Here is a 13,973-nt window from a genome sequence, read left to right on the forward strand (position 1 = left end):
TTGGTTACACAGTGAGTTTGAGTACAGCCTGGGCTACACAAGACCTTGACTCTTAAAAACGGATAGGACAAGAAAGAAACAAGAGACAGCAAGGTGGCTCAGGGAGTAAAGATGCTTGCTGTGCGAGCCTGGTGACAGAATCCAAATCCAGTAACCCATGTAAAAGTGAAAGGAGATAATAGGCTCCAAAGTTATTCTATGACTTCCACACACACTCTGTGACATGTGCATACACATCACAGGCACACACAAATAAAAGTAAGATTAAAAATATTTTTATTGCCGGGCGACGGTGGCGCACGCCTTTAATCCCACCACTCGGGAGGCAGAGGCAGGCGGATCTCTGTGAGTTCCACCCAGCCCCTCCCTCTCTCTCCCTCTCTCTCCCTCTCTCTCTCTCTCTCTCTCTCTCTCTCCCTCTCCCTCTCCCTCTCCCTCTCCCTCTCCCTCTCCCTCTCCCTCTCCCTCTCCCTCTCCCTCTCCCTCTCCCTCTCCCTCTCTCTCTCTCTCTCTCTCTCTCTCTGGTTTTTCGAGACAGGGTTTCTCTGTATTGTTTTGGAGGTTGTCCTGGAACTCACAGAAATCCGCCTGCCTCTGCCTCCCGAGTGCTGGGATTAAAGGCATGCACCACCGACACCCGGCATCAAGTTGTATTTTAAGTCTTTAAAAATGATATCCTCTGGGTTAGCAGATGGCTCAGCAGGGAAAGGAGCTTACCAGTGAGCCTGTCATAGTTCCACAGTGGAAGGAGAGAACTGACTCATGCTACCCTCTGACCTCCACACTCACTGTGGCACGCATGCACCCAAACACATACACACACAAGAAAATAAAGGTTGAAAAAAAGGACACGCTCTGGGGGCTGGAGAGATGGACTGGTGGCTAAGAACCTTTGTTGCTCTTGCAGAGGACTTGGGTTTGATTCCTAGCACCATCTTGGTTTACAACTGTCCTTAATTCCAGTCCCAAGGGCTCCGTCACCCTCTTCTGATCTCCACGGGTACCATGCATGTATACACACATACAGCAGGCAAAACATTCATACCTTTAAATTTAAATAGATACTTCTTTTTAAAGAAAAAAGCCCCTCTCTACAAACAGATACCCCACAACTGCCAGGTATAACTTAACTGTAACCTAAGAAACTACAGTAATAAGACTGGGCGGTGGTGGCGCACGCCTTTAATCCCAGCACTCGGGAGGCAGAGGCAGGTGGATCTCTGTGAGTTTGAGACCAGCCTGGTCTACAGAGAGAGTTTCAGGACAGCCTCCAAAACAATACAGAGAAACCCTGTCTCGTAAAACCAAAATAAAATAAAATAAAGAAATTACAGTAATAACAACTGTAAAAAGATGCTTCCTCTTAAAGAACAAAACAAAACAAACAGACAAACAAACAAACAAAAAAACCAAACCAGAGGACTAGATTAATACCTGCTGGGGTCACAGCTCCTGTAGACATGGATCAAGACAGACATGAGACCCAGTTCTGGGCTAGTTCCTTAGTCACTCTTTGGACAGGGCCCAGTGGCAGGAAGCAGGAGGGAGTAGAGAACACAGAGAATCCAACAACTCCCTGCCCCCTGCCCCCTGCCCCCTCTCAGACATTCTGGCTCCCATGGTTCTCCCCTTTCAGTGCTAGGATAGAACAGACCTTCTGTGTGTGTATGGGGGGGGGCGGGGTATGCTACACCGCTGCCCTCCTGTTGCTGACAGGTGTAGCATTCACAGTACATCTCTCAACTGATTCCCCAGTGTCTCTCTTTCCCAGAGCCTTTTGCACAGCTGTGATTCTGTAGACAATGAGGCCAGGGGCAGAAATCCCAGCAGTCCCCAGGCTCCTGAATTCCCCGAATTCTTGGCATTTTGCATTTCCTCTGGGAAATAATAAAATCAGCTGTTTATACCTTCTGGTCAAGTCCATTATCCCTTCCCATGGTAAAGTCTGTCCATTTAGATGAAAGATTGTCCCATCACCTAAGGATTCAAGGAAAGGCTGAGGGATGACTTAGAGGACCCTCTGGCTCCTTTATGAGGGAGACTTCACAGGAACAGCCCATTTCTCAGAGTGAGGAACTGAGGTCTAGAGGGTCGACTCTCTTAGTGAGGCAGTAGAAGCCCAGAGCCCCCAACGTGTCCAACTCCACCTCTCTTGGCCACCAGCCCTTGGGAGTTACTTATATTAGACTGAGTTCTCCAGAGAAACAACCAATAGATGTGTGTGTGTGTATGTGTGTGTGTGTAGGGGGAGGGGGAGGGGGAGGGAGAGGGAACTTGGTTTATTTTAAGGACTTGGGTCATGTGATTGTGGGGGCTGGCAACGCTGAAATCTGTGGAGCAGGACAGGCTGGAGGCCTACCCAAGACCTGGCATAGCTGTCGTGTTTTTGCTTCTAAGGGATTCGTGGAGGCAGGATCTTTCTTTCTCAGGGGCCTGTGTCTTTTCTTGTAGGACTTCAACCGACTGAACACGGGCCATCCATGCTATGGAAGGCAATGTTCTTTTTAAAACGCCATGTTTACTGATTTCCACATTCCTTACATTTAAGAACACCTCCAGACACATTCAGACTAATGGCTGACCAAACTGGGGGTCATAGCCTAGCCAAGAGGACACATAAAAGTTGCACCACAGTGAAGTAAGGGTTATTATCACTTTAAATCTCTACATTACAGGCAAGGCCAAAGCCAAGGCCAAATCTCCAGTATTTGGACTCAGGTCTCTTGCTGTTCTTCTTCTGGGCAGAGATGACTCAGAATCCCCCAGGACCCTTGGCTGGCTGAGAGTGAGGCCCTGTCTGAGTGGAGCCCAGCTCTTTGTCACTCATCACAGTGGAAACAGAGGGAGGTCTTGAGAAGTCACAGGTACTCCTCCCGAGTGCTTCTCAGCAGGAGACACCCTCCCCTTCCCCAGCAGAATCATCACAAGCAGCCCTGTTCCTCAAGCCCTGATGCTCCCTCCCGACAGTGGATGGTCCAGTGCCCACTGCCACACTGCTGCAGCAGCAAGGAAGCAGTGAGCTATCAAAGCTACAGGGAGGAGACAGTCATGTCCCCTGAGGATGGGAGGGACCTTTGCCTGGCTTCTGGAAGGCTTCCGAGTGTGTCCACAACTTCCTTGGACCTTAGGAGGGAGGAAAGAAGTGAGTGAAGCCGAGATGGATGAGGGGGAAGGGCCAAAGTCATAGAGCTGACCGCAGTCCAGTGCTCCCAGCCAGCATCCCTGACCCTGTGCACAGCACTTCCCATGGTGGCTGTCTTCCAACATAAGCACAACTCAGGCAGAACCTGCTCCCACGCCTGTTCTACACCTGTTCTGATGGTGGTCCTGGTCCTGGCTCCTCCGGGTTTCTTGGTTGGTTGGCCTTTTGACAGTTTTCTAGAACAACTTTTGGCAGCTGGAAGTGAAATTCAGTGGTAGTGTGTGTAATTAGCAAGAGTCAGGCCCTGGGTTTGACTGATAGCCTCTCTCTCTCTCTCTCTCTCTCTCTCTCTCTCTCTCTCATTGTCTGAAATCCCACTCCACTGCTTTCTCCCTCCTTTCCAGGGCCCTTTCCTCCTGTGGTCCCATTCCTGAGAGTTGCCTCTCTTGGAGCAACTTCCCTTTGAAACATCCCATTCCATCCAAACCATTTCTAATCTATTATCCTTGCCCTACTTGACTGGGCTGATTTCCAAGCAGCGAAAGCCATTGAGAGGCAGGAATTCTTAGAAAAGGTAAACTGGATGGTTTCGAGTCTGAGTTTCCATATCCCACACTGGCCCCCTCAGTGTTCCTGAGGGTTGATGGGTCTACAGCTTACCGGAAAATCCTGGGGAAGCAAGCTGCCCACCATTGCTTGTTTACTCTGAAACACCAGGAGGACATGGGCAACTTAAGTCTGCAGCTGGGCACAGTAGCAGTTCAGAAGACTGGCACAACTTAGCAAAACTAAATCATTGGGATTAGTGTCTAGAGGAACTGGGATTATGTACAGGGCATGGGGCACACCCAGACTGAAGTTCCTTAGAACTGCTAAAGGGAGAAAGAAATGCAGGCAGTCTGGGGAGGAGGAAGGGGACCCCTGGGCCCTGGTAGTCTGTGAGAGCTCAGTAGGGATGGACATCTTATCTTTGCTTGTGTCCTGGGTGCCCCAGATGGAGTCCAGATCCACTCAGGGTATTTCTGATTCTATCTGATGCTCTTTTAATAGGTAGGAGTGTTGAACTGGACCTCCTAGAACAGTAGTTCTTAACCTGTGGGTCACGCCCCATCTGGGATTGAATGACCCTTTCACGGGGGTTTCATGTCATACAGCAGCAAAATTACAGTTATGAAGTGGCAACAAAATACTTTTATGACTGGGGAGGTCACCACAACATGAGGAGCTGTATTAAAGGGTTTCGGCATTAGGAGGGTTGAGAACCACTGCCCTAGAAGATTCAAGAGGACAATGGCAAACACTGCTTGAGACGTTTAAGTCACGCTCTGGCTGCTGTCTCATTCACCGCACTGTTCCTTCCCTGGGCACCCCTTTTCCCATTGCACTCTTGGGTGATCTGAGAGGCTGTGCTGAAGGATTTAGTGGGGGAGTGAGGCTCCTGACCAGCCTCAGCTCATATAGATCTGACCGCCTACATCCCCACCAAGGCTGATTCTAAGGGGATGCTGGTCACGGCTACCTGAGTGGGGCTGAAAGCTGCCTGTGGAGGAAACCCAGGTGCCGGGGAACCTGGCCTTACTCACCAAACGGCTTTAATACTCTAAGTTCATGGTTTTGCTGGGCTCCCGGGAGCTCTACCACGGAGGCAATGAGCCGTCGGTTCATCACTCCAGTCCTCACTGTTTGCATACCTGAGATTAAGAAACGATGTTCTACAAAAATGTCACCCAGAAAGAACGTGACCAGACAGCAGTGTTCCCCTTCTTTCGATGTCTGCCCTGCTCTTACCTCTCTCCTGCTCCTGCCACAGTAGGGTGGGGCCTTCTGTGATCTAGGAGGGGCTCCTATACCCTGCTCGTGAGGCAGGGACCCAAGTTACTTGCCCCAACACAGGTAGCCTGGAAAAATACTGCATCAGTCATTTGAACAGACACAGGCTTCCAATGCTTCTCCAGCTATCATTAGCGCCAGGACAGCACCTTGGGAGACCAAGTCCTGGCTCAGTTCCATGTGACAGGGTCACTTGTATTTCCACTAAACATCTAAACTCTTATTACAAAATGTCTCACCCACAGAGCTGGGGAGCCCTTTCTTATCCACCATCCATTTCTTCCAGGGAGAGAGAAAGGGTCGACTGAGCCATAGTCGAGTGGGGCAAGGCGGGTAAGAAACCTATCAGACGTGCCCTGAGGCAGCTCCTACCTGGTGCCAGGGGACTAGAAAGCTCTCCCATGTATTCTCGGTAGCCCCAGCTTTCTGTGCTCTTGCACATACTAGTGAGGGTAAAAACAGGTGTGGGTGGGTGGGCGTGGGGGTGGGGGGAGACACGACACACAGACTGCCAGGTATATTACCATGGCAGGAGAGGGGCTGGGCTGGACAGGTCCAGCGTGGGAATTCAGGCTGTTGGCTCTAAGTGTTAGGTACCTGCCCACAGCACTTACGGGGCTGGGGCGGGGGGGATCCTGCTCTGCTCCTGCCCAGGAGACAACCTGAGGCTCAAGCCCAGAGCTCCAGGAGACACAAGCTGCACAGACAAACTTTAGAAGAGCCTGTGGGGGAGGGGTGGCACAGGCCCCACCTTCCCAGGTTATATGAATGCAGGCCTCCTCCTCTCCCTTTGAGGTCCCAACCCTTGCTTGGTGTCCCTTGGTGGAAGTGGGGTGTCTGACGAACCTCCATGGGCAGTCCGTGGCTGTGGGTGGTGCTCCATGGAGAGAGACATCAGCTGTGGAGTAGGGAGAAGTCACAGCTCAGAGGAGCTAGGGGGCAGGAAGGTACAGACACCGGGGAGCTGGGAGGGCCTAGCAGAACAGGTGAGACAAAGTCCTCATTAGAAAGTGGCAGGTGGCCTGGCCCCCTGCAGCTAGGCCAGAGTATCTGTGACCATCCATAAAGCCCATACAGAGGAGGGGAGCATTCAAAGGCCAGTGCACCTGTGTAGACCCCTGGAACACTCTCAGTCGTAGCCACACATAACTCTGAGTGCCCACCGGCCACTGAGGCCGTTCTGCTCCTTTATCCATTTCAGAATGAGCACCCTGGCCAGATAGGCAATTCCCAGCTAAGGCAACCACGCTGCCTAGCTGGACAAATCTGCCTGACAGAAGCTCTTGGGTCCCAGTCACCCTCTGTGAAACAGGGCACAATTGTTGCTGGGTTCTTTCCCATCAGTTTGCATACTGCACCCCCTGTATCTGGAGCTGCCCCCTGAAGAACAGGTGCTCAACCGGCTAATACATTAATTCACTTGTCCTTTCTGTTCATTTATACTATCTTATTTTCCATAATGACTGAATAGTGTTTTTAAATAGTATATTTAAAAACCTTCTATACAAATAACACTATATTAATCCCACAAGTTCTTTCTTTCTGTTTTTGCTTTTTTGACACAGGGTTTCTCTGAGTATCCTGGAACTCTCTCTGTAGACCAGGCTGGCCTCAAATTCAGAGATTCACCTGCCTCTGCCTCTCAAGTGCTGGGATTAAATGCGTGTACCACCACTGCCCAGGCCACAGTTGTTTTTTTTTTAATGAGCATGGTGGCATAGACCCTGCATAAAAAAACAAAAACAAAAGCAAACAAACCAACCAGCCCGCGAGTCAACTATGTAAGGAAGTAAAAAGGAACTAGAGATGCGTCACAGTTGGTAGGGTGCTTGCCTAGCACACACGAGGCCCTGAGTTGGATCCCCAGGACAGCAAAAACCGGGTATAGTGGCACATGCCAGTAATCCTGGCACTCAGGAGACGGAGACAGGAGGATGAGAAATTCAAGATCATCTTTGGCTCTATACAGAGTCCAGCTGACCCAGGCTACATGAGACACCCTGACTTAAAAAGAGAGAATGATTAAATGAATGAGTGAATGAATGAATGAATATGGTTTGTGGACTAGAAACCCACACAGACTGGTCTCCAGAGCACTGTGCTTACATCTAGACAACTGAAATGAGCCAAGACGTCCATTTCTTGTCTCCTCCAAGACTGTCCAGTTCTCATAGCTTCACTGCCTATCCTCAGCTGTGTGTAGGGGTGGGAGGGTTATAGAGGGAAGCCCGCCAAACTCAGGCAGACTAAGGAGATGGAGTTTCTCTGTGTAACAGTCCTGGCTGGCCTTGAACTCACAGAGATCCACCTGCCTAAGATGTGCACCACCACACCTGGCTTAGTTTTATTTTCTAAGACAGAGGTTCATGTAGTCCAAGCTGGTCTTAAACTTCCGATCCTCCTCTCTACACCTCCCCAGTGCGGGTATAAAAGGCATATGCCACCACATCTTGTCCCAAGAGACATTTTCAAAGTCTGCTTTTTATCTAGGGAAGTCAGGGAGAGACTCACAGGGAAGCCACAAGAAGCAGAAAGCAGAGAGGCAGGGAGACAGAGATGTACACGGAGAAGCAAGAGGGGGAGCTCCGAAGGTGAGCTTGTTCTACTTGCTCTCTGCCGCTGTAACAAAATGTCCCAGGCTGGCAATTTATACAAAACAGAGTTTCAGCTTCATTTAGCTCAAAGATCTGGAGGTCAGATACCCAAGAGCACAACACGGCATCTGGAGAAGTATTCTTACTATGTTGTACCAGTCTGGACTGTGACTCAGGGCAAGCATGTGTCTGTGGTCAGCTCAAGCCACCAGTCCCATCATAGGAGCTCCATCCTCACGACCTCATCTTACCGTAATTACCTGCCAAAGGCCACCTCCCCCATATCCTATCATTGTGGATGTGGGGGTTAACTTTGTAACACAGGATGTTTGGGAGGTCACGTTCAAGCCACTGCACATGGGCCTCAGGCTCAAAGTGAGTCCGCCTCTTCAGGAAAACACACTTGGGTACTCCCTAGTCTCAGCTGGACTCCTATGTCTATCCTGGTTAAGATAAAGTTAGAAACATCAAAATGCCACATCCCCTTGAGCAGCAGCTGTCGGTGGAACTCCATATGGTTGCAGCAGCCAGGAGTCTGAGCTAATAAAAGTTAAAAAAAAAAAAAAAAAAAAAGGAAAGCAAAGCAAAGCTGGGAAATGCTCCCAGAGAGCCACGTGGGCACCACTCAGAGCCGGGATGGGTGGGGTGGGGAGAAGAGCAGGCACTGTCGGAAGGGTCCCGCCCCGTTCAGCATGCCAAGGTCTCGTCCTTATTCTGAACACTCAACTCCCTGAGTAATGGTGAGGTCCGATGACTGGGCCCTTCCCCCTCCAGTACTTAGCAGGGGGACGAGGCAGAGCAGGAAAGAGTCTGGGCAGCCGTGTTTCCTCCCCTGTAAAGGCAGATGGTGAAGCCCTAACCTCCCAGCTGGAGCTTTCAGGACCCGCTAATGTTACAAGGGCCCTAGAATCAGCGTCCTTAAAAAAAGAGTCCCCAGAGCAGCCTTTTGCTCCTGCACACACAAGGGCACTCAGATCCACAGCTGAACCTGCTGGTGCCTTCATAATCGGGTTCCAACCTCTGGAGTCTAGTTGTTGATTAGCTATTCAGCCTGGGGCATTTTATTCTAGTAGCCCGAAGGACTAATATAACTGGCAAAAACAGGGTCAGGACGATCTATAGCAAGGACCAGCAAACGCACATATATGTATCTGTGAATACCCCTGTGTGCACCTGCATGTTTTCTTGTATAAAACTCTCAGTGATGCTCCTGGCGGGGGAGGCGAGTCATATGGTTGTCTGAACATCTCTACTTAGGGGAGGGAACTCTTCTAGCTGACCCCACCTCTGTGCATTCTGATGGGGGAACAGTGTAAAGATACTAATCCGTTGGTGGATCTCAGTGAGCTCCAGGCCATCCTGGTCTACATAGGGAGTTCCAGGCCAGCCTGGACTACATAATGAGATCCTGCCACTGCTGCCCCAACTCCCCACAGAAAGAAAAGAAAAAACCCAAAACAAACAAGTCTGCATTTTCTGAAACCTGACCATGTGTCAAGGAACCTAGTCTATGACTTCAGTCCCAGGAAGGCATACGCACAAATGTCATGATACTGGGGGGAGGGGCAGTATCAATTTACCACCCTGCACATCAGAGGTGGAGGCCGGGCCATAGCAAGAGCTCAGAAGAGACAGTGGATTTAAAAACAGCTTCAGACAATCTCCAAAAAGATGGCATTTGTTCTAAAAGGATGAACTCCTCCCTTGCCCCACCAGATCATGAAGTCAGAGAGCTAGCCTACTACAGGCACTATGGTTAGCTTGGCCACTACAGAGGTCTCTGTCCCTGGCCAGTGTCTCTGGCAGCTGTGGAAAGCAACAAAGCAGGCTCTGACATCAGAAGCCTCTACCTCGGTCCCTGGAAATGCCTGCAGGCAGCCCAGACAGATACATACAGTTCACAAAGGAAGGCTCCTTTGTGCAGGGAATACATGCAAGCCTGCAGGAGCCGGCCAGGAGTGGGTTGGCCCAACTATCCCAGCAGGCTTTGCTCTCCGTCTGCCACCTCAGCAGAGGCCCCAGACTACACCTGCCCAATGGGATCCTGTGGTGCCAAGGCTGGGCACCACGCCACTCTTCTCTCCAAGAACACCTCAGCCTGGCACGATGCCAGGCACAGTCAAGCCTGTGGCCATTAGTATTTCCTGAAAACTGAAATGCCCAGAAACCTACAAGTAAATGCACAGGATTTATTGGCAGCCTGGAACAGGGCTGAAACGGGGCATCCAAGTGCCTTCTGAGGACACACCATGTCGCCGGTCTATATATGCACATGCCTCTATAGCACAAAGCCTTACAAAGGACTGTCACAGACCTGCAGGTTTCCTTTCTTCGTTTCTGGTTTTATTTTTTGAAGACAGGGTTTCTTTGTATAGCCCTGGCTGCCTGGAACTAGCTCTGTAGAGCAGGCTGGCCTCCAGAGATCCACCTGCCTCTGCCTCCCGAGTGCTGGGACTAAAGATGCGGGCCACCACCCCGGCAGCCTGCAGCTTTTTAATACTGTACCATGGGTCTCTAATCTCAGGAAGCATATGACCTTGTCTGACACAGCAGAGGTCATGGGGAAGGGCTATGGATGACTAAATACCTTGCACTATCGTGGTACTGATGTACTAACCATAGCATGGGCTGGCGTGCTCAGGAAGGTGGCCTGCTGAAGGTTAAGAGTGCATGTGTAAACAAGGAGATTTATTCCAGGTAGAGGAAGAATAGGAGGTCACAGTGGGGACCTGCCAGCGCAGTGTGTGGTGGCTTTCCCACTGGCTCACCCATAGATTCTCTTACAAGGGATATGGGAGGGAGAAGATGACCTTCAAAGGTCAAGGTGCTTATCTTTCTGTCTTTGGGCAGGAGACCTGCCAATCAACGGGGAGTCTACAGGTGCTTGGACATTATCCAGTTCCGCTTGGGTTCAGGGATAAATGTACTACCCTAGAGCCCATGTGATTGTTTCTTGTTCGTGTCTGTGGGTGTGGTAGGAGGCCAGCCCTGCCATTCTGGGCAGCACCTAGAGCCATGAATTCAGGGCACACTGAAGTCCTCAGAGCTCAGTCAGGAAAACAGAGGAACAGCTCTGCCTATTAGGGATATGCCATGCCAGCAGTAAACCAGCCAACTGGACTCCCTGAGGGAAGTAGATGCTAGGGTTTGGATAAGGGTCTTCAAAGACCACGGGCCTCTAACGTGTTGCTCTTGGGAGGTAGTTATGAAGTGGGGACTTGTGGGAGGTCTTGGAACCCTGGTCCTTTCCTCTCTAATTCTGCTTGCCAGCCACTATGAGGTGAGCAGCTTCCTCAGCCACACACCCCCTCCATGATGTACTGTCCCACCACAGGCCCAAATGACCACAACCTGAAACCTTTGACACTGTGAGCCCAGACAGAGCTTTGCCCATAAAGTGACTACCTGGGGTATTTTGTCATAGTGACAGCTGACTAACACAGTAGGGAGGGGTCACCTCAGTGGGGAATATGCCAGTTCCTCTTATTCTGCTGTTCCATGAAGCAGGACAACACAGCCTGAAATTCTGGGGACCCCAGAGAAACTGCTGGGCTGAAACAGTGACAATGTACCTTCCATGCAGCCCAGCACTTATCCTTTCTTTGCAAACCATCCCTTCCCCAGGACTCCTTAAAGAGGGCAAGTCTGAGCCCCCAAACCCATGATGCATGGGCAGGAGGGAGTCGAGGTGAGGGGCGTGATGGGGTAAGAGTGGGGGAATGATTTCTTTTATCCTCTCAGGCATCAGTTCTAGATTGCTTCTGAACCAGGAGTGTCTTGGTTTAGGCTTGAAGAGAAAGGCCACATGACCTTGTCCCTAGCCCAGCTATATCCAAAGTAGGCCAGATTCTCCTGGTTGCCATGAGAACACATCTTGATTGGCAGTGCCAACAAGATTTCACACACTTGATAGCATTTGCTCTGCTCAGTACCAAGGATCCCTCTTTGGGAAATGAGGAAACACAACACAGAGGGGTTACCACTAGGACCAAGGTCACAGCAGACTGAAGACCAAAGGCAAAGCCACCCAAGCTTGATCCCTGGTCTCAGGCCCTTCTCATTCCTCAAAGGAGGGGGATGGCTCTGTGATCCTTCAAGGTAACTGCCTGGCATCCTGCCTGCACCCTTTGAACGGCATGTGAGGCTTTTCCACAGATGATAAGTGGAGAGTCTCCAAGCAAGGAAACACTCCCCGAATCCTTCAAGTGGCACCAGCAACCATAATGCACCGGCTCACCATGAACTGCCACACATGGTTCTAAGCCATTTCTATATGCAAGACACAAAGCAAGGGAAATGGAGGTAAGAGACAGTGACTCCGCCCGTGGACTCTATGGGTAGTGCTCACCGGCTCTGTGCGCCTCCTGAAAGTCTTTGCAAGATCAGGCGCATTTGTCTGAGGAGAGTATGTGAGGCTCTTCCCGGAGCCTCAGAAAGACCAAGGACTCAATTCCTTGAGGATCACAGGAGTCACGAACCAATGCTTCCGCTAACCCTGTATATGCTCTGAACACACAGAAATTCAGTGTCAAGCCCTGGGGAGTAGCACAGTTGGAAGAATGTTTGCCCAGCACGCACAAGGTCCAGAGCTTGATCTCCGGTACCAAATAAACTGGGTGTGGAGGCTCATGCTTGTAATCCCAGCACTTTGGGGTGGATCCTAGAGGATCAGAAGTTCAAGGTCATCATCTGCTACACAGTGAGTTAGAGGCCAGTCTGGGACATATGAGGCCTTGCTTCAAAAAACCAAACCCCAAACCCAAGCGTTCATCAACTATAGGAGAAGTATTATGTGAACGGGGGTGTCAAAACTGCCCTGGCTCCTGCCAGGAGGAGACTAAGGAGGAAACTAAGATGAACTAAGATGAAAATAGTATGGGGGGAGAGCCACTTCAGACTGCAGCACAAATCCGGCTAGACATTCTGCTAGTTGGTTTCAGGGTCCTAGAAAACACCCTTCTCATTTGTCACAGACATTTGGACATCCCTGAGCTCCACTCCTACATGCTTAAGGCCAATGACCGTTTCCTGGAAGGGCTCTTATCCCCACATTACAGGCAACACAGGGCAGCTCTCCAGGTCTACAGCCCTCATTGTCAGCCACCAGGCAAGGGAGCCCCAGAAAAGGGGGAAGTCTAATTAACCCTGCCTCTTCTCTGTAGCCCTCCCAGGCCTGTGACTGGAGAGGTGCCAGGGATCCAAAGACACATGAGCAGAAGACCCTAAAGGGAGAGGCCCAGATTTCCACAATGCAGCGTGCAGTTATGCCAGATACCCAAAACATCTGCCTCCTCCCCAAGACCTCAACCTCCCCTGGTGAGCACCTAACTCGTGCTCGCCAATGCTGCCTTCATTTTCTCCCTACCCCTCAAGAAGCAAGCGCTTGTCAGCTTCTTCCATGCGTTCGTATTCTTCAGAGCGGCATTCCCAGGACCGGGGAAACAGCATGTGAGCCGAACAACCCTCTTACTGTCTATTGCGCAAATGGCTTACGATGGTCTGGAAAATCCATTTTCAGGGTGAAAGTCACAGAGTTACCATGGAGGCCATACAAGGTTGGCCTCTAATTTTTCCAAAGACAGAGGAATACACACCACTAAAGTTATGTGGTGTAAAATGTCATCTTCCTCGGATGATCCAAGCCAGGAAGAGCACCTGAGGATTCAGCAGCCTCTGGGCACCACTGTGGATGTCGCTATGAAGAGCAGGGCAAAGCCTTACATCTTCCTAGGTCCCCTCTATGTCTCTCCCTCCCGCAGTGCACACCTTAGGAACAAACTCCAGAGAAACAACAAAAGGGCGTGAGGGAAGCCACAGAATCCAGGGAGATGTGGATCCAATTAGATTCTGGAAGCTCCTCCCAGGAAGTTGTCCCTACAGCCTGTTCTATCAGTAAAGGGAAAACCTCACAAAGGTCAGCTGAGGTTTTCCCTCCCCTATCGGCAGCAGACTGCACATCTACTGGGGTCCTTCAAGAACATAAGGTCTGGGGAAAAAAAAGAATATAAGGTCTGTGAGTCTGGGCCACAAAGCCTGACTAAAGCAACCTCATTACCGTTCTGCAAAGCCCCTATGCGCCCTCCTGCCCCTGTCGCTCAACAAGGTCTGGCTACCACTGTCCCTCCCGAAAAAAAGGAGAAAGGAAAACAAAAACAGAGAGGGGTAACAGCATCAGGCCTTGAACTCAAGGAACCGACCAGATCTGTAGTTTGCCCCTAACCAGTGGGTGAGGACGAGGCTGAGGGTAGAGCACAGGCAGCCTCTGTCCCTGCTGGCCAAGAAACCAAGTCTAGCTTCACTCTGGCCAAGACTTCGGCAAGGGCTCATGGCCAGGACCAGTCAAAGTTAGGGAAGGTGAAACCACAAATACACAATAACTCCAGGTGGCAAATGACCTAGGGACTGAA

General features: G+C 50.6%; 1 protein-coding gene across 1 annotated transcript in view; it reads right to left on the reverse strand.

The window, feature by feature from the left end:
- Positions 1–13,973, reverse strand: part of Lrrc75a (leucine rich repeat containing 75A) — a 41,145-nt gene that overhangs the window by 26,348 nt on the left and 824 nt on the right. The gene's annotated exons all lie outside the window — the stretch shown is intronic.

This window comes from Mesocricetus auratus, unplaced genomic scaffold, assembly GCF_017639785.1.
Source record: "Mesocricetus auratus isolate SY011 unplaced genomic scaffold, BCM_Maur_2.0 Super-Scaffold_100007, whole genome shotgun sequence".
Classification (NCBI taxonomy): domain Eukaryota; kingdom Metazoa; phylum Chordata; class Mammalia; order Rodentia; family Cricetidae; genus Mesocricetus; species Mesocricetus auratus.